Source organism: Anopheles coluzzii, chromosome X, assembly GCF_943734685.1.
Source record: "Anopheles coluzzii chromosome X, AcolN3, whole genome shotgun sequence".
In the NCBI taxonomy this organism is placed as follows: Eukaryota; Metazoa; Arthropoda; class Insecta; order Diptera; family Culicidae; genus Anopheles; species Anopheles coluzzii.
In genome coordinates this window covers 9,157,387-9,176,679 of record NC_064669.1, presented here as the reverse complement: position 1 = coordinate 9,176,679, position 19,293 = coordinate 9,157,387, and the positions used below count along the sequence as shown (strand labels likewise).

Sequence of the window (19,293 nt, the reverse complement as noted above, 5' to 3'; positions counted from 1 at the left end):
CGACCCCCAACCCTCAGGCCGGATGGTCTTGTCCGTTGGGAAAGATTTACCCATTGCTGATTGTAGGGCAGGCAGGAACGGCAACACGAAAACACACAGCACATAGTAAGGCAAGAACGAGCGGCTGACAGTGTGGCGACGGCAAGGGACGGCAGAAAGACAAGACGATGAGACACGAAAGCTTGCGCGCTCTCGGCCTGTGTGCTGTGTAAGATGCTGAACTTTATCAAGCGTGCTTGAGTAGGGTAAAACAAAACACAACGTCCTAGGCAGGCGGCTAGCGGAGTTGGATAAGACTAACTGCCCACAGCCGGCATTCTCGCTCGCTCGCTTTGCTGCGAGGCGAGAACGCAACCAACCGGGCTGAGAGTTGGTGGGGTTCGGGAAGCTTTTCGGCCGCCATGTTCAAGAGGAAGAAAACAAAAACACTCCCACATAATCAACAAATAATTCTAGACATCTACGTCCATCCCAGATTCAACTGCAAAGAGCAAATGCGTGTTTGACACAATGCTCTATCCGTTGAGCCGTTGAGCCGGCGAAGAAAACGGTTCGGTTAGGCGAAAGAACCTGGGTGCGAAATGCTTGACAACGGCAACGGCTATGCAGCCCTGCTCGCAGGCGCACGCACTTCTTCCTCAGCGGTTTGCGTGAGTTCCTGATGAGTTCTAAGTGGTAATGCAAACATGAAAACCAACAAACCACCAAAAAAGGTTAAACTGAAGGATCTAAATATCTGTCATGAGTTACTTGTGTATTGTAAGTGAGATCCACCGAGAAGAACGAATACAATAAAAGTCTAGCATGGCTCAACAGTCACTATTTTAGGCACTATTTATAAGCTCAGAATAATTAGCCGTCCACGGATCAGTCATGCAGTCACTCATGAGTGTCGTGAGTGATTATGGGCTTGAAAACTTAGGCGACCTCATAAAATTAATAGTCGTTCATTCGGCCAGAGCATGGACTCCGTTCGCCGAAATCCGTTCGTCACTCACTTCAAAATGAGCGTACAGCACAAGAATCTGCGACGCAAAACCTCGCGGGTTTTCGTCCCATACAAACAGGAACGAACGGATTTCTCAATGAAACGTGAGTGACGTCACTCTCTCATGAGTGCCAATGAGTGCAGATTGGGTGTCCATGCCCTGGCCAATTGACTACTAAGAGCCACTCATGAGTGCCGTGAGTGATTATGGGCTTAAAGGTTGAGGCGAGTCGTGCGATGCATAATCGATTATTTGTTACTACGGCTACTACGCGTCACTCATGCAGTCACTCATGCAGTGATGCAGTGAATGTTTGACAGCACTGACAGCTCGATAAAATGCCCTGCAGTACGACAATGAAACTCGCAACACCTCAGATAACTCATGAGTGCCGTGAGTGCAATTGTTTTTGTTGCTGCTTTCTGCTCCCATCCACAGAACACGTTACACTAGTCCTAGTCCCCGCCCCACGCTCCCCCTTACTGGACTCGTGTTCCAAAACCTGTCACTCACCTGCTCAACTCACCGTAGCACCGCACGCCAGCGATAAGCGCAGATAAACTAATTACAAATGGTGCCGAATGGTGAAGCGCCACAATAATAAAAAAACGCGGTGGCAGCACACGAAATCGTGCCACGTGTAAAATGCTACACACCCGATGCTACACGGAACAAATCCATTTGCACCCATCATCAAGCGGAATGCGCTACAGAGAGGCGGAAAAATCGGGAGTTCCAGCATGGAGGCGTAGAGGCGGAAGGCACATCGCACCGAGCGGCGGGAAAACAATGTACCAACAGCACCAGGAGTCACCGAGCGACGCGCAGTGCACGACTAAAGCCAACGGGCGGGGCCAAAGGGCGATGGGTGAATATCCCATTGAAAGGAGCTCATCTAAATGGCGACTGTGGAACGGCAACAAAGAAAACGTTCCAAAGCGCGTCCCGCCGACCGGTGAGTGCAGGTGTGTGTGTGTGTGTGTGTGGTACAAGCAGAGCAACGAGGAAAAGCTTTCCAGTTTTCGGCTTTTCCATGCTTTCCGACCGGCATCGGGCAGGGGCAGCAGAGTCGGAAGGGGTTGCAGGATGGGGATTTAGTACACAAGAATGCTCAGAAATGAAAACAAAACAAAAAAATGGCGGGAACCCGGGGGGGGGGGGGGGGGTGTGGAGAGGGGAAAAAGTACATCCACAGCTAGATTAAGAGGCAGATGCAGGTGCTGCCGGTAGGTGAGCGGGTGGAAGGTATGGGAAGAGGGGGGGGGGGGGCAAGGGCTGTGCTTAAGACTGGGTTATTTATAGCATGCAACTTGCCCAAGGTACGCCACCGCACAAACCGCCATGAGTGCTGTCGCTTCCGCATCGCACCCATTCCCCCCTATCTCTGCCTCCATGTTGCACGCTTTCTCTCGCTCTCTCTCTCCATTTCTCTCTGTTGCGCTTGTGATGCGCTTCTTTGTTCTGAGAGCTGCAGCTGCACTTTAGCATGCTTTGGTGAGCGATTGGAACGGGCGGAAGTGAGTTTGCGGCACGCAATGACGAAAGCTTCCTGCTTCCATCTCGTCCGCCTCGCCCTCCTCCAATCCCCCACCACCCAACGCAAACAATTCATTCGCTCTTTCTCGCTCTCGCTCGCTCCCTCTCTCAGTTCTCATCCTCTGACGTCACGAATCACACGTTTTGGGGTTAATCGATCGATCTCGCCTAGGGCTTTGGGCGATGCGGTACTGGGTTATCGATTTTGCACCGATTTTGTCGGGCGCAGGACTCGGTGCCCTGGTCCCCTGGTTTCCGCTCCCAGCCACGGGACATTTTGCGGCCGCTCCGTGTCGAGCGGCTCCGTGTGAACCCCGTTGTGGGACTACTGGTCGCCCCAAAAGCTGGTCGCACAGCTACAAATTGGAGCACTGCTTGGCAGGCGAAAGGGTTCGGCCGCCGTACGAAAAATCACTCTCATTGCATGGAGTTCTCTCTTTCCCTCTCTTTTCTCTCTATCTCTCTCTCTCTCTCTTGCTCTCTATTTGCTGTGTAATCAACCCACTTCTGGACGGTGCAGCAGAATAGTTTGTTAGAAAACACAGTGGCAGTGACCCGACGCCCTACGCCTCCGGTCGGTAGAGAGGCCACTTTAAACTCGGGCCACTAAGGACAGAGCGCCATACCACCGTCCCAAGACCCCCTGTAAGAAGATGGCCTGTGTATGTGTGTGCGTGAGACGAACAACACCAGTGTGTGTGTGTGTGTGTGTGTGTCTGTAAGTGCAAGTATAGGAAGGAAGCAAAAGCTTTTGTGATTTCCTTCCGGCAACAAAATGGAAGAAAACGAGGGAGAAGAACTGAAAACAAAAACCAACCGGTTTTATTTACCGTAATCCGGGAAAAGCCCCTCACGTACAGCTTAAATGAAGCAGGAACGGGGGTTTAGTGGTAAAGCTTTTTTGGCCCCGATGCGATCAGTTTTGTCTGCGGAGCGCAAGCAAAAAGGATACAACAGAAATAGAAACTAATAAAAGATGAAACACGCTAAACCTTACTTTGGCCCGTCGATGGATATCTTGCTCTATCCTTATCTTTCTCGCTCTCTCACAATCTCTCTCTTTCTCTCTTTCTCTCTCTTTCTCTCTCTATCTTTCTATCTCATTTTATCTCTATGTCTCTCTCTCTCTCTCATTCCCTTTCGATCAATCCAAACGGAGAGCTAAAGATTAATGTTGCCGTTTACTGGTGCCGCCAGTACCTCGACATAAAGGGGCGAATTAGCTTTTAAACTATCCAAATTAATCCCACACAGCACATTGCAATGCCAATCAACTCGGGATGGAATGCTATTGGCTTCCCATCCAAGCCAATAGCATTCGTACCAAGCGGCCAAGTCAAGCGGAACGTCCACTTTCATCCCAATCCTGGTCATGGCACCAAAATGTGATTCGTGTAGCATATCAAATACAATACCGAGAGTTCTACAATCTGGCCTATCGTGTCGACAATGCGGTATGTGCTGCAATTAACACGCATAGCCCAAAGCCTGGTCGAAAAATAGAATGCACTCCTAGTCACGGCACTGAAATGGGAAACTGTTTGGTGTTGCGCCCATACACTGTTCTTACCCCGTAATGTGAACGCTCAATGCGATTGAAGGGTACTGGGAATTATCTAATCATCTGGTTTACTCTCCTGGTCACGGCACCAGAAAATGTTTATCACGGTCGGTATGTTACCGACGGTCATAGTTTACCTATCTCCACCGTCACAGTCACAACACAACTTGTTGCACCCTTTCCTTGCCACGTTTGAAAACGAGCTGACTGTTCGGTGCGTGCGCAAGGACCTTGCCCAAAACCAAACAGAGGGACCACAGGGAGCGTCAACACGCCAATCCATAGGAGCAAGTTTTTGGGGCACACCGTCACCATCAGGACATGGTTGACCGGACGGCACTGGCAACGCTGCAAGTTAGTGTAAGGGGCAGGCAAAAGTAATAACAAAATAAAAGAACGGGAACTTTCTTCAGCTCCACCGGAAAACGGTAGGAACAGTTTGCCGGGGCTGGTCGTACTTTTTAGAACTATTTCACGACCGTCCCGGCCCGGCCCGGGGAAGGGGGCGTAGAGGTCACCTTCTCCTGACTCGCTCTCGCTGTATTACAACCTGGTGAGCACGGCTCACCCTGACGAATTATTAATGCAATTACGGTAAAGTGTTGGCAAAAACACTGGGGTGCGCTGCCCAGACGGTCTCACCCGCTAGGTACATTCCGCCCCTCCTGCTCCTTGATGATGGGTTTGGGGGGCGGGGGGGTGGAGGGTGTTTCAATCACACACAAGGGACGTTGGGATGCAACAAAAAACTGCAAAACAAAAAATGGTCCCGAAGCGACTGTGTGTGACGTCACGGGTGTGGGGTCACGTGCCCCCCATTGTGGGCACTTGTCAAGTTGGCGAGCGTCGGGCATAAAATTTCTAATAAACAGTCGGTTGGGTGAACAACGTTTTAAAGCAATCGTTAAAAAGAAAGACCCACCACCACTCTACCAAAGGGGAGCAGCTTTTGCAGAGAAAACACGTTTTAAACTTCAGCATGAAAAAAAACACATAAAATCTGTCCTTTCCCCCCATCACACACAGCCAGGGTCAGGGTGCAGGGGACCCCGGGGACCGGAAGCAAGGTGCTATTTTCCCGCTTCAGTTTTCTTCTGCCCTGGCTGCAATTTTCCATCAATGCTGTTGTTGTTCTTTCCACTCCAGTCCACCTGGCCGCCTGCCACCACCACCATTGCCGCGAGTGTGTGTATGTGTGTGTGTGTGTGTATGCGAGTGGTTATGGCACGGTTAAATATATGCATGACGTTCTGTGCACACCCGTCGGCCCGTCTGCCAAATGCCGGACCCGTGTGTATGGAAATTATTGTATGTTTGATCGATTTTTCGGTTGCCGCTTTTCTTTTGTTCTTTGCTAGGCTTGCGATACCCCTCCCCACCGTGAGCATGTCCAGCCGTATTGGGTATTTGTGTTTTGCAAACACGTCTCTTGCAAATTTTCTTTCTGCCCCCATTTTGCCCAAACCCCCTTTCCCGTCAGCTCCCGCACACACACACACACACACATACACACATTTTGCCGCGAGCTTGGCCATTGTTTTTCGACTGGTTTGCCATTGCGATCGATCTGTTTGGCTACGCCGAACGATGTCAATCAGCAATTGGAGGGGTGTCCTGGGGGGCTGCGGTGGTGGTAGTGGCGTTGGTAGTGGCGGGGGTAATAAAAGGGAACACATACATTCACAAACACATTGGATCGCCAGTTTCGATTGGATTATTTGCATAAAAAATAAATTATACCCTCGCTGGCCAATTGCTAACGACGGACCAGTCAACAGTCCCCACCCGGAAAACGGGATGGGGAGAGAGATGGAACGAGAGGGCGAGGAGGGGGTTTACGCGCAGCCAGCAATGAGCGGTGCTTTAAAAACTGCAGCAAAAAACCTCGCTCGCCCCCAAGCAAAAGGACTACCGAACGCGGGTAAAAGAATAATCCTTCACGCACACTACCGCCGCTCAAGCGACCCTTGGGCGGCCCGTGTGGAGCGTGTGGCTTGCGTAATCTTTCAGCTGGCGCGTAAAGGGTAGAGGCCAGTATTGTATCCCCGCGCTCGGTCAATCTGTGTCCCAACTTCAAATTGAAACACTATTTTTCATTTCCAAATTGTGTATTTATATGCATCAATGCGAATGTGTGGTATTGTTATAACGAGGTGCAAGCGAATCCTTAAATCGCCATCTCTAACTCCTTTGTACAACAAGTCGCTGTGTTCCGGCTGTTTTTTTTTTTGACATTATGGAAGAAAGCTTGCAGCAAACTGTAATGAAATACTGATTCAGAAACACACACTTTGAGGTATGAAGCACCATTTAACTCCACCTCAATATGGCTTCTACCTTGGCCGATCTACAACTTCTGACGACGCACCTTGATAATTCAGGAATTCAGGTATTCTAACATTGCGTCAGAAGCTACTGAAGGTTTGGCGTTCGTTGAGATCTAGTCAAATGAATCGTCTCTTACCTACACCATCGTACCTAAATGGACAAGATAGAAGATAGGATCTCGCCAGAATACTGTAATGTCTCGCAAGTGCCCCGCAAGGAAGAGTACTTAGGTCCATTGCTGTTTGATGTTTTTATCAATGACTTTGCTTGGGCAGTACCAGAATGTTTGGTACTCTGCAATCAGAAATACTAGAGCCTGTTTACAACTGCATTACTAAGGATGGCCGAGTAATTTTGAGGGTTGGGTGCTAATATGTTTTCTGTCAAAGGTCAGAAATTGCCAACAATATCCATTTCTCGCAGCAAGACACAAAACTACAACCCTATGAACGTCACACTTCCTCGTTCTGAATCAGTATTAGATTTGGATATTCTATAGGACTGTATCCTTAGTCTAGATCAACATTGCTGATACCATTATCAAAGCAAACAGGACTTTAGGCTTTATAATTCGGTCTAGCCATATATTTCATGATCCATTGTGTCTAAAATTGTTGCATGGCTCTCAATGGAAAAATACGTTTGCATTAAAAAAAATGGACAAACATTGTGAATATCTTCACCCTCGCAAACGAAATGTTCATTGCACGTTCAATAATAGCATTCCATGAATCAGCAGACAAAATTGTACACCTCTACTCAGTCTCAACTCTAATCGTGATGACCAATAAAGTGAAGCAACTTCGTTTAGAAGCGTGCGTGGTCAAAGAGAGGCACCACACTACGGTCGAAACGGACTCCGGAGGTTGGAGATATCGGTTCAGACTATTCCGGCATTTACAACTTCTTGGCAATCAGAGCAACAAAAGAAACCCCCTGTTCCGAATTACCAATGACCCTGAAATACTTGAGGCTCCAAAGGAAGCTCAAGAAGCTGGGAGACATGTACAAACGACTACGAAAGCATAAATCGCGACCACCGGTTTCGCAGCGTCAGGCAATGACGCCAAAACTCAATGCGATCGTTTTAAGCGAATTTCGGTGGATTTTCGATATGACGATATGAGTCTGCAAACCTTCGTCCAGCATCTCCCTGTGCTGGGTACCATCGAGAATTTCTGGACCAACATGATGCGAAAACACTACTCCAACAATTTTGTAGGTTGTAGGTTTATATTTGGAAGATTACCTTGCAAAGGATGTTAATGGAAAAAAATGTCTCTCCTAGTTACTTTTTTCGTACAGGTCGCACTGTTTATTGTAAGGGTAGGATACTTTGGAGAACCGTAGAAAAGTGTGCGGTTATTCAAGTTTAAACTGTTAACTGAACTCATCAATGCTACCTACTTGTTGTCTTCGTTAAGCTTTTACGCACTGACCCCCGATAAATCTTAGCTATTGATCACTGCTCTCATATCTTCTGTGCTAACGATCCGTTTCTATGTACGACAAAAAAAAACATTCAATGATTGCTTCAGTGTTGTCGATCTGTGCCTTTAGTCTATCCAAATATTCTTAAGTTCTGAGCGATTTCTAGGTCTAGGTTTAAGCATTTTATGCAGGCTACGGAAACCAGATGCAATTATGGGAGTAAATAAATAAATTCCTTTCGAATAACGCTCCATAGCACTCCTGTGCATAAATTTAGGCGATTGTGGCACACACACAATGGCACAACCACCAAACAAAAAGGTATGAAACGGGGAAATAACAAATCGCAACGCTTTTACTTTGAGTTTTTGGAAAGATGTTGGTGCCTGGTGCCTGCGCGATCTGCATCGAGTGTTGTGGACGCAGAGGGATTGCGCCTAAATGTTTGCAATGCTCAATTGATAGCGCTTCTATGCAGCATTCCTATGTAGCACTGTTCAAGATCCAGATGCGATAGCTGCTGCAGATAAACACCAACAACTGAAATGCCCAAAGGACGGAGCGCCGTGTGCAGCTGCTCGAATCGGCTCGTGCAGTATGACAACACGCAGTATGGATTTGCCCTCCCCGATGCAACCCGTAACACACTGTCAGCGAGAATGTTTACATCAACACTACAGAGTACAGAGCTGGAGCTCGCTGCCTCTCGATACTGGTATTGGTAGGGCCGGGGAAGGTTCGCCATTGCACTTACCTGTGGCAAGGTGCGGGCGAGCATCTTAGGCACGACTCGCCCCTCCCCTTCAGTACACCTCCGGCATGCGGCGCAGCAGTTCCTTCGTGGGGCCCGCCGGCTCGGACAGGACGGTGCGCCCCAAATGTGGACCGAACCGCGCGAATGAGTGTATGTATAAGTGTATATGTACGTGCGTGCGTGCGTGCGTGTGTGTGTGTGTGTGTGTGTTTGTGATGGTCACACACGTACGCTCCGACGATGAACGGGCCACACACCCTCCTCCACCCCGGGGGGGGGGCGGGTTCGCTTGATTGATTGAAGTCCTGAGATTCGTTCCGGGTTGCTGCGTTGGGTGCAGCTTGGTCCGCGGCGCCTTGCACTACCGAGGAGACTGCTGCTGCTGCTGCTACTGGTGCCACTCCACTTTGTGCTGATTATATGCCGCGCGCACACACGCACACACACACTGATTCTCGTTTTGCCACGGCACAGCTGGCACGCGCCGCGACACAGCATTCAGCCGTGCGCCGGCCTTTACACAAACACCGTACGGTTGCTGCACGCCTGCTGCATCCTGCTGCACTGCCCATGGAAAAATACAAAACACAGACACACACACTGCTATAACATCGTGCAGGAGGCGATGGTGGTGCCGAGTTTTCCCTATGGCCAAGCCCGAACTCGCCAGCACCCAGAGCGTTCGGACACGTCCAGCTTAATGCACATCAACGTAAACATATACAGGTGTGTACAGCGGAGAGTTGTAAAAATAACACACCTTGCACCTTCGCATTGATCCTTCGATCGGACGTGGGATGGTGTGGAAAGGGTTGGAGGCCGGAAAATGGCAAGGAAGGAAATGGAAAAAGGGGAAGTACAGTAGTTCGCTCGTATGGGTCCGAAACACCGAAACAAGCAATGCCACTTGACAAGAAGATGTCACCACAAAGACACACACATACACACTCACATACACATTCATACAAATAGGAGGAAATACAACACACACACACACGAGATGCTGCTCGCGCGTTTTGGACATCCACAGCAACGGAGATACGGAACAAACACCGATAACAGATGATGATGGTCGATGGAGGACAGACAAAGGAAGCTTCAAGTCGTATACATTTAGCTGTGTGGTTGGTTGGTGTGTGTGTGTGTGTGTGAAGGAAAGAAGGATGATTCCAACAATCAAACAAACGTGCGAAAGCAGCACACGAAAGTTTAAGTCGAACCAAAGTTTTACAAATTGCTTCGGAGCTTTTCTGTGTGGTTTTTATCCCTCAAAACATCTTCTTATTTTTTTTTCTCTTTCTCTCTCTCTCTCAACATCAGACAACATCAATGGTAAAAGTTTTAAAAGTGTCAAACAAATCCTAGTTGAGGAAAATTTTCTCTGATTCCCACAACGCTGTTAAAAGCGCCTAAATGTATGCAAATCCACGAATTTTTCGTGCATGTGTAGATCTGGATGGATTGACTGATTGGGTGGTTTGCTTCAATGTTACGTTTTTTTTGTTAAACGATCCTTTAGCTATGAGCGCCTAGATGTAGGTAATGAACATCACAAATACTGCGCAGTTCCATTTCGCTAAAAAGCCACATTCCACACCCGGTTAAGACGTATCCGATTCTGTTGCCACGAACGTGCCTGATTGACTGCATGTAACATAATGCCAATTTATTATTGTATATTGTCTAAAACATTTAATTTATTTGCCATCAACAGGCAGTGTGGTTTGGTAAAAGAAGACATGGACGGCAGGAATCTATTGCCGGTATTATTTGCCTGGCGAAACAATTATAATCACGAGCATCACGTGACGATCACCACCGAGAACAATATAGAATATTGTTCCAAGGATAGGTTGGTAGCTTGATGTTCATTGCTGATACTCAATGCAAGTGCGTCATGACATGCCGAACGCGACATGCGAATGCTTGAGCCCAGCGCGATACTCTGGCTGACAAGCTGAGCCTAATGCCGTCGTAAGCATAATCATGAATCTAGCTGTGAACAGTGCTGCCAAATGCCACCAAAACTCATGACTAAAACGAAGTTCAAATCAGCTCACGTACACAACCGTGATAATCAGGGGTGAGACTCAAACAGTTGGTGGACCAATCACATGGTTGGTGACATTTTTTTGTAACACTCAACTCTTGATCACTCACTTGGTAATGACATTTTCTCCCTATGATAATCACAACATTCTTGGGACATACTTGGAGATTGGTCCCGAGCATGCCTTCTCACTCTGTCTCGTTTGAAGGCCTGTCCGGTAGAATGATAAAGCATTTGCGCGAGAAAGCATGCTCCTGTTGTTGCTTGGGACCACTCGCAGCCCCCGCATTTCTCCCATAGCTATCGAGAAGATCACCGAAAGAAAATGACGCAGTAGCTGGCCAAGAGTTGGTTGTACAAAATGTCACCAATCATGTGATGGTCACACCAGCTGTTTGAGCATCGCCTCTTATTATCACAGTAGAGCTCGTTGCGCTGTCATGATTTTGTTTCAGTCGAAATTTGTTATGACAACGTCAGAGACATTTTGCACAACTGATTACATTAAAAAAAAAACATGCCCAAAGTGATTGACCAAGCGTTGGTTGCTAAAATGTCACAAAGTATGTGATGATCATATCAATCGTTAAGAGTATCACCTCTAGCCATTGAGTACGTGACGCTGTCATGGATTTTGTTTCAGTCAGATTTTGTTATGACACTGACAGTCACATTTTGCAGCACTGGGTACCATGGTTGGCCACCAATCCGATTACTTTGCTGCGAGCAAGAGGTCACAAACAAGAATGGTACACTTACAACGTCATACTGTGTTGATATCGCTTGTAGTAAAGCTTTAGCGAAGCCAGACAGCTTCCGAGCGCTGAGAAATGTGCTTCTCAGGAAAAAAACAGGGTGCTAGAAAAGATAGAAACATACTGCGAAACTCCCCTCTCAATAATACTGGCACAGAATGGCAAGCTCTAATAACGCACATGACAATGGCAATTGATTTCTTTTGCATCGATCATTGTGCAGCCAGTGTCCCAAGCAGTTCTTATAATTCGAATGGTGATGTTCTTTCCCGTTTACGACCTGCAACGTGGCGCATCTTCAACAGCAACAGTTTCGCAGCGCAACCGTCGCTGTGCAACCGAAAGCTGTATTTTTTCCCTTGTAAATGTGTATGCAACAACGCCGGACCAACAGCGGCCATCTTCGCCCAGCGGGAAGCTGCCTCACCATGCAAACGAAGCGTGCGCGCGTGCCAGGAAGGCAGCAAAACGAACAGGACGTACGTACGAACGATTGGCCGGGCGCGTTCCAGCGGTAGCACAGCACCAGCACCAAGGGTATTCGACCCACCTGGGGGAGGAGGATTCGTGCCTCCGATCCCCCGCCCCGCCCGAACGAGCGCAGCAGGCCGCGTTGGGCGCAGAGAAATTCCGAAAATATTCTACAGAAACACACCCAGGGCCGGCGCCCGGTGTTTATCTTCTCCTGGCCCCTTACACCTTCTTTCTCCTTTCTTTCCCACCCTGCGCTATCAAAAAAGCGAGGCTTTCCCGGTCTATTCGGTTGGTTTCTTGTGTGTGTGTGTGTTTTTTTTCCTCTCGCTTCAAGTGAACCCTAGGCCGGACGGATGGCGGTTAGTCCTACTAGTAACTAGAATAATATTTTCCTCCAAACGCACTCCACACTGCCGGTGGCGTACCGGCAGTGGGGCCGTTTTGCCCCATCCATCCATCACCCCTACCGCCGCCATGTTTGCCAGGGTAGAATTTGTTGGGAAATTCCCCAAAACGTTGACGTTGCCCGTAAACCAGGCCGGGCCCATTTCCCAGCAGCGATCGCTCTCCGGCTTCAAAAAGCGCTTGCCCCGCTTGCCACGCACCCCTCGGTCCCGCGCAAAAGGTATGCCCAACCAAGCGAAACAAGTGAAATGGCATTGGCATACCTAACAACGCAAAAAGAACAAACAAAAGAAGCGAGCACGAGCGAGTCCGTTCGCAATTGTTTGGATTCCCTTTAACTCTGCGTCATTAATTCGGTGCTGTTCGGCCCTGTGTCCTACGATAACAAACGCTTTGACATCGCTTGATCAAATTCGAGTGGACGGAGGGCTCACAAATTCCACTGTTGCTACGAAAAACAGTTGCCCGGGCCCCGGGAGTGTACAAGTACAAAACCGGCACCACTGTCACATGTAGAGCGGAATGTAGCAAACAACAATAAGGGAGACGTAATTAGACCCGAGCAGGCCCGTACGCTCGGTGGTTATTGCTGCTCTAGCTAGCGGAGTTAGGTCCACGAAAGAAAGTCACTTTGTGCCCAATACTCGCACGAGACAGTTGACGAGATAGATATGGCTTCAATTTTAAAATACCTCGAACTGTTCTAGCGTTTCCCGTCACATGGTTTACTTCATACCGAAACAAAAAAAAGAAGAACCTTATTCTTCCAGCTCAGCAGATGTACCGATGTTGGTTTGATATTGATGTGGTATTGGTTTTGATTCCTTTCCAAATAGTCATAAACTCTCCGTGTCCTTCGATTCTTCGCCAGCGAGGAACGGGTACGGTATACCAATTAAGTGGAGCCCATTTTACAAGGCACAAGGTCTCCGCAATATCCAGAGCACAGGTACAGGGACACTGGGTTTAGGAAACCAAATTTCTGTCGATAAAATTTCCCAGCAAAAGTATATCTCTAGGTACATTTCCAGCATAACTTTGTTCCATTGCCCAAGTCCTTAATCATGCCTAAAGTTTCAGGTTCAGATTGATCGGATCAGATTCGAGCTGTACTACAATCCCTGAATTAATGCTTTGTTAAAATTACAAATTCCTGTCCAGAATCTAGTCACTGTTGCTATTCTATCTTGCTATGTTCCTGTTATTAGTTTTACTCTACTTTAAGTTTCAATTATTATTCGTGTGCTAGTTGTTATTTTTGTTCAATGTTCCTAATTTTAATTCAACCGTTATGCTAATTCTTGTTCCTTTTTCGGTTTATTTATTAATGTCTGATTATGTTCTTGTTCCTGTTCTTGTTCCTGCTTTTATTCCTGTTTTTGTTCCTGTTCTTGTTCCTGTTCTTGTTCCTGTTCTATTTTCTGTCTTGTTCATGCTGCTATTATTTATGTTCGTTTTGATATTTCTCATATTCTTGTTTCTGTTCTTGTTAATGTTAATAATAATGTTAATGTTAATGTTCCTGTTATAGTTCTTTTCCTGTTCTTGTTCCTGTTCTTGTTCCTGTTCTTGTTCTTGTTCTTGTTCCTGTTCTTGTTCCTGTTCTTGTTCCTGTTATAGTTCATTTCCTGTTCTTGTTCCTGTTCTTCTTCCTGTTCTTGTTCTTGTTCTTGTTCTTGTTCCTGTTCTTGTTCCTGTTCTTGTTCCTGTTCTTGTTCCTGTTCTTGTTCCTGTTCTTGTTCCTGTTCTTGTTCCTGTTCTTGTTCCTGTTCTAGTTCCTGTTCTTGTTCCTGTTCTTGTTCCTGTTCTTGTTCCTGTTATTGTTCCTGTTCTTGTTCCTGTTCTTGTTCCTGTTCTTGTTCCTGTTCTTGTTTCTGTTCTTGTTCCTGTTCTTGTTCCTGTTCTTGTTTCTGTTCCTATTCTTGTTCTTGTTCTTGTTCTTGTTCCTGTTCGTATTATTATTCCTTTTTTTGTTTATTTTATTAAGCTACTCCTTATTTACTCTTTAGTCTCTATGTATAGCCCTTTATCAACAATTTGCCATTACCAGTACTGCAATGTTTGCCTGTCATTCTCAAACACTGTTGATGCGTCTTTTCCATCGTCGAACTGCGCTCAAGACACAATCCGTAACACGATGAACAAAGCAAACAAAAAAGGCAACAGCAAAGCGTGTTGCGAAGCCACAAATAATCTTCACCTGCCGCGCCAATCGAACCACCGGCTCGAACCCGCCCGGACTAAAGGAAACCCCGCGCAGCAAAACCATAAATCAGAAAATCCCTTCACTTCAGGCATTAACCGGCACAAATCAAAGCATTTCGCTCGGTACAGTTCCAGGTTCCGCCCTCAAACGCAGGGAAGCGGTAAAAGCGACGCAAAACAAACACCGCCCTTCTCACGAAAGCACCGTTGATCCTTTAAAGCGGCCGTGCCGGCGGAAGCAGCCACTTTCGAGGCTTCTTTTTAGCGGCCCGATTACGCGCAGCGAAAGGTGGGCCCAAAACCGCTCCCCCAATCTCCAAACATTCCTTTGCCCGGCGCTGAAAGGAAGACGGAAAAGCCGGCCCTTTTCTTACCCAGTCCAGTGGAGGGCAGCGGGATGGTTTATCGAAATCCTTCACATTCATCCTTCACTGTCCATTGCCGTGTACATTAGCGATTTGTTTAATTACATTATCAGCGTACAGCCGGAGACGGTGGTGTGAAATGCAAACAAACAAAAAAGGCAATGGAGTGAACTACTCTTCTGCAGTCAGTCCGTCAGACAGCCGTATTTCCCCCCATGTGCCGCTCGGGTCCTGTTTTGCGGTCCAAGAGAAAACGAGAGCCGATCGCGTGCCCGTCCCCGTGAGCCAGGGACTGTGAGCTCCACCGATGCCGGGGCAGTTTGATGGCCACTCGAGGGTTTCCCTTTATTTATTGCCTGACCTGGCCCCACTGCCCATAGGGTGTGTGTGTGTGTGTCTTTGTTGTCGCTTTGGTGCGCTCTCTTGGATGTCTTGGAAACTGGGGCCCAGGATATTCATCTTCACCTGCAAACTCCCCGGACGGCCATTCGTTCATCCGAGGAAGTCATCCCGCCCGCTGGGAGCCATTGGAGTTGACTTGGTGTTTCCTTCTTTTTTCCTTTTTTTTGTTTTGCTTTATGTATTTGTGAGTATCAGTGGCTTTACTGGAACACGGGGATGACGAAATTGTGAAACCAAAATCCGTCCCACCAGTGGAAATTCGGGCCCAGGCAACCCACCTACACACTGCCCAAGGCGTGTGTGAGTGTGCATGCGTGCGTTTGTTATATAGTGTGCGGAGTGTGGAAAGTTTGCTTCGTCCAAACCGGCACACACAAACACTCAAAGACACAGCAGGATATGAAATGTTTGACAGTAATAGACGCCATCGCACTAACATAGACACACACAACACATACACTCTTAAGCACATCGAATCGATGCAAATTGTGCACCACAAGGCAAGGTGGAAGTGAGAAAGGAACAATAATAGTAAAAAAAAATAAATAAAAAATAAAGTCAAACCTAAATCCCGCACGGAAAACGGCAAGCCAAAACGGGAAAGACGGGGCAAAATGGCACTGTTAAGGGTTTTGCTCAGTATCCAATTGGATAAATCGCTTTAAAATGATGTTTTGGCGACAATCGAGGCTTTAACATCTTATTGATGGAACACAATTACAAGTACACATATTGATAACAAATCTTACAGGGTTTCCCACGATTTATTGGTCAGTTCTCATGAGTTTTTGGTCGTATCCCATAGATTTTTGGTTCGGTCCCATAATTTATTGGTATTTTCCTATTAGATATCAATACAATTGGACCAAAAAAATATGAGAAACGGCCAAACAATCGTGGGAACGCACCAAAAAAATATGGGAACCCACCAAAAATAGATGGGAACCCACCAATCAATCGGGGGAAACCCAGTAATGTCTAAAATGATATTTAAATGTCAAAAGTCGTGAAAGTGCGGGGTAAAATGGTCTCGCTAGAGGGCAAAATGGTCATGCACCAAATGCCAAAACACACCAAAACGAATGGATCAAATGGACCACAACATTGGACTTTGAGGCTTTGGTTGAAGCTCTCGTATCTGGGTAGAAATATAAGGGTAGAGATTTAAGATTTGTAAAATAATTCAATAAATTGCTGGAATAATTCACGTGTTGTCAGTATTTTTTCTTGTCGATAGAATATACATACGGCATAGTTGTATGTTTGCATAACAAATATATTTGCTAGAGACCTTTGCTTACACCACTGCCTCATCATTTTGCCCCAAGTAGAAATGACCATTTTACTCCAAATGAAACATTTTACAAACTTAAACTTAAAAAAACATTACATTCTATTACAATGTTTGCTTTTTTCCCTTACATCATACATAAATGCCATGCGCCTGGATACACATCCCCCTTTCTCTAATTATTTGATAAATTCTTATGAACGCTTATTTTCAAAATAATGAATATTGCATCGTTTTGAACAAAAAATCGTGATATGCTATTTTTTCATTTATTTAGCAGCTTTAGACTATGAAGCGTACATTCCCTATTATTTAATCAATAAAAATAATTAAAAACGTGTTACTTTGCCAATAATGCAGGTGGCCATGTTACTCCGCGTTCCTCTACAACTTAAAGCAAAAAGAAAAAAACAGGCGAGCTGGAAACGCGCAAATGACTGATTTTAGAATTTATGCTCATTTCGTGCTCGGCGGCCACAGAGTTTGTGTGTTCGTCGCCACGTTCATGGCAGCACGTTCCAAGGGGGGGGGGGGAGACCGTTTGCTTTACAACAACAAAAAATGAAGAGAAGAGAAAAATAGTCACTCACACACACACACAAATCACCTCACCAAAGACATAATTAAAATAAACAGAAATTGGGAGCTGGTTTCGAAGCCAGTGAGAAGAAAAAATAACAAGCAGAAGCAAACAACAACAAAAAAGTTGTCCAACTTGCCTTCAAAATGCCTCACACAACCGTCACTCTCGGCAGGAGTGTGTTCTCGGCTGACGTAAAGCTTGGGAGGAATAATGTAACAGAAAAGCCAGCAGGCAGCAGGACGGGTCCCGAGATGAGATGGAAACGGGGCCGGGGAATTTCCATATTTTACCCACCCCAACCCGTTCGCCCGAGAATCCTTTGCGTGATGGTCTATCGTTCGTGCGGCAGCAAACAAAAAAAATCGCATAGACGCGCACACACTCACAAATTCTAGTGAAACGCTAATTTGCTTTCGCATTTATTGCGCATCTCTAGCATTACCCATTCTTGTTCCCACTGTCTTTCTCTCTCTCTCTTTCTCTCCAGCTCCGGCTAGCTTTTCACGGGCAGGACACGGCGAAAGTGAGGGCGCAAACTGCGGGCGTAATGTTTCGCCGGGGCTGTGCGTTTGAGCCACCAGTCACGTTTGCGAAGCAAGCGGCGAACCTAATTTGTCACCCGCGTTGCGTTGAGTAATGGTAGGAGCATTTGTAACGTTGCAAACTAATGCTTTCACACCACGTTCAAACAAAACCAAAATAAAAAAAATGGCAGCAAATCCGCCACGATGAGCTCCGCCCAGCCAGCGCCATTTGTAGCCGGTAGCTTTGTTTTACCATGGCTGTAAAAGGCGGGGAAAGAGTTTACAGCGTTTACAGCGATGCACTGCACCGTTCACCGAGTCATAAATTGTTTTATTTACTAATTATGAGCGCGGGCTAGTATCGTATCCGGTATCCGGCGGCATGGTTTGTTGACATTTCATTTGCGCTCTGCCCCGAGCCACACGGCCGGTCGCAATTTCGTTCGTTCTCACACACACAGTGCGTTGCGTAAATGTGCGAACGAACGGTTGGAAAAGAAATCGTTTGTTCATCATTTCCAACACTTTGCAAATTCGGTATTAGTTTTTGCTCTATAAAACGCCATTGATTTTTTTTTGTGTCGCTATGATATTAATAACGCTAGCTAAACTCCAACCAAGCTAGCATACGTTCATGCCTTGCACTGTACAGACACATTCCTCTCGGGACGTGTCGGACAGATGTTTTACGACAGCACTCAGATGGCACCACCATCCCCCCGGGAGTGACTCGGGCAAACCCCTGTAAAGCCAACGTCCTTCTCATCCACAGTAGCAGCATCATCATCATCATCCGTCACTGAGCAGAGGAGTCCCCAGCGCTGCCGTAGAGTGTGGTGTTTTTTAATGACCGTTCTCGGCCAAACCCGGCCAGCACAAACTGGGAAGTTGCAACCGATGCGAGCTCGTTTGTAGGCAAGCATCTTGTAAAGCTACTACCAGCGCTGGCACTATTTCGAATCTATACTAAGTTTTTTGTTGTTGTTGTTGTTGCTTGTTGCCTCTTCTTGGACCACACTATACCGGACATCTGCAAGACTCAAATTCTTGCCACCAAACCGCTCCCACGCTGATGATGCTGACATAAATTGCACGCTGCCAGTTTAGGTCCACCGACGCGAGTGCGCTGCCTTAATTGTGATGGGCAAAAGTTTTTCCCTTACTGTCGAGAGCGGCGAGGTAACATCTTGTGCACCCGACGCCTTCCCCGCGGCACGCACACGCAATCACACTGATGGGTTTCGATAATGTGGAGGTGTGATCGAAATGTGCTGAAACACTCACTACGCGCACACACACATACACACACAGACCCTTTAACGTCAAGATGTTCAGATAGCATTACCGCAGCAGCAGCAGCAGCTCTTCAACATCTCCAAAAGTTGCCGACGACATGCTCTCAACATCTCCAATAACTAATGAGTTCCTGCGGCAGCAGCTCCTATACAAAAACAAAACATGACGTGTGACGTATGTGTGACATACTTGGCTGCGTATGATAAACACACACACAAACGCGTGCGCGCATGGGAGCTGGAGAGCCACCAATGACAACGACCCAGCCCGGCGAAGCAAAACAACAACAACAACAAAAAAAGAACCATGCTGCCGAGTAAACAAATAAAAACGAAAACCTCGCG

At 47.0% G+C, this 19,293-nt stretch overlaps 1 protein-coding gene across 7 annotated transcripts in view; it reads right to left on the bottom strand.

The window, feature by feature from the left end:
- LOC120961004 (eye-specific diacylglycerol kinase) overlaps nucleotides 1-19,293 on the bottom strand; it is a 132,908-nt gene that overhangs the window by 97,832 nt on the left and 15,783 nt on the right. For 5 of the 7 annotated variants that reach the window (XM_049610520.1, XM_040377309.2, XM_049610530.1 and 2 more), the window contains exon 2: nucleotides 8,600-9,163. The gene's annotated coding sequence lies outside the window, so the exon portion shown is untranslated. The remainder of the gene's footprint in view (nucleotides 1-8,599; nucleotides 9,164-19,293) is intronic. The other 2 variants (XM_049610524.1, XM_049610526.1) reach the window with 1 other exon arrangement.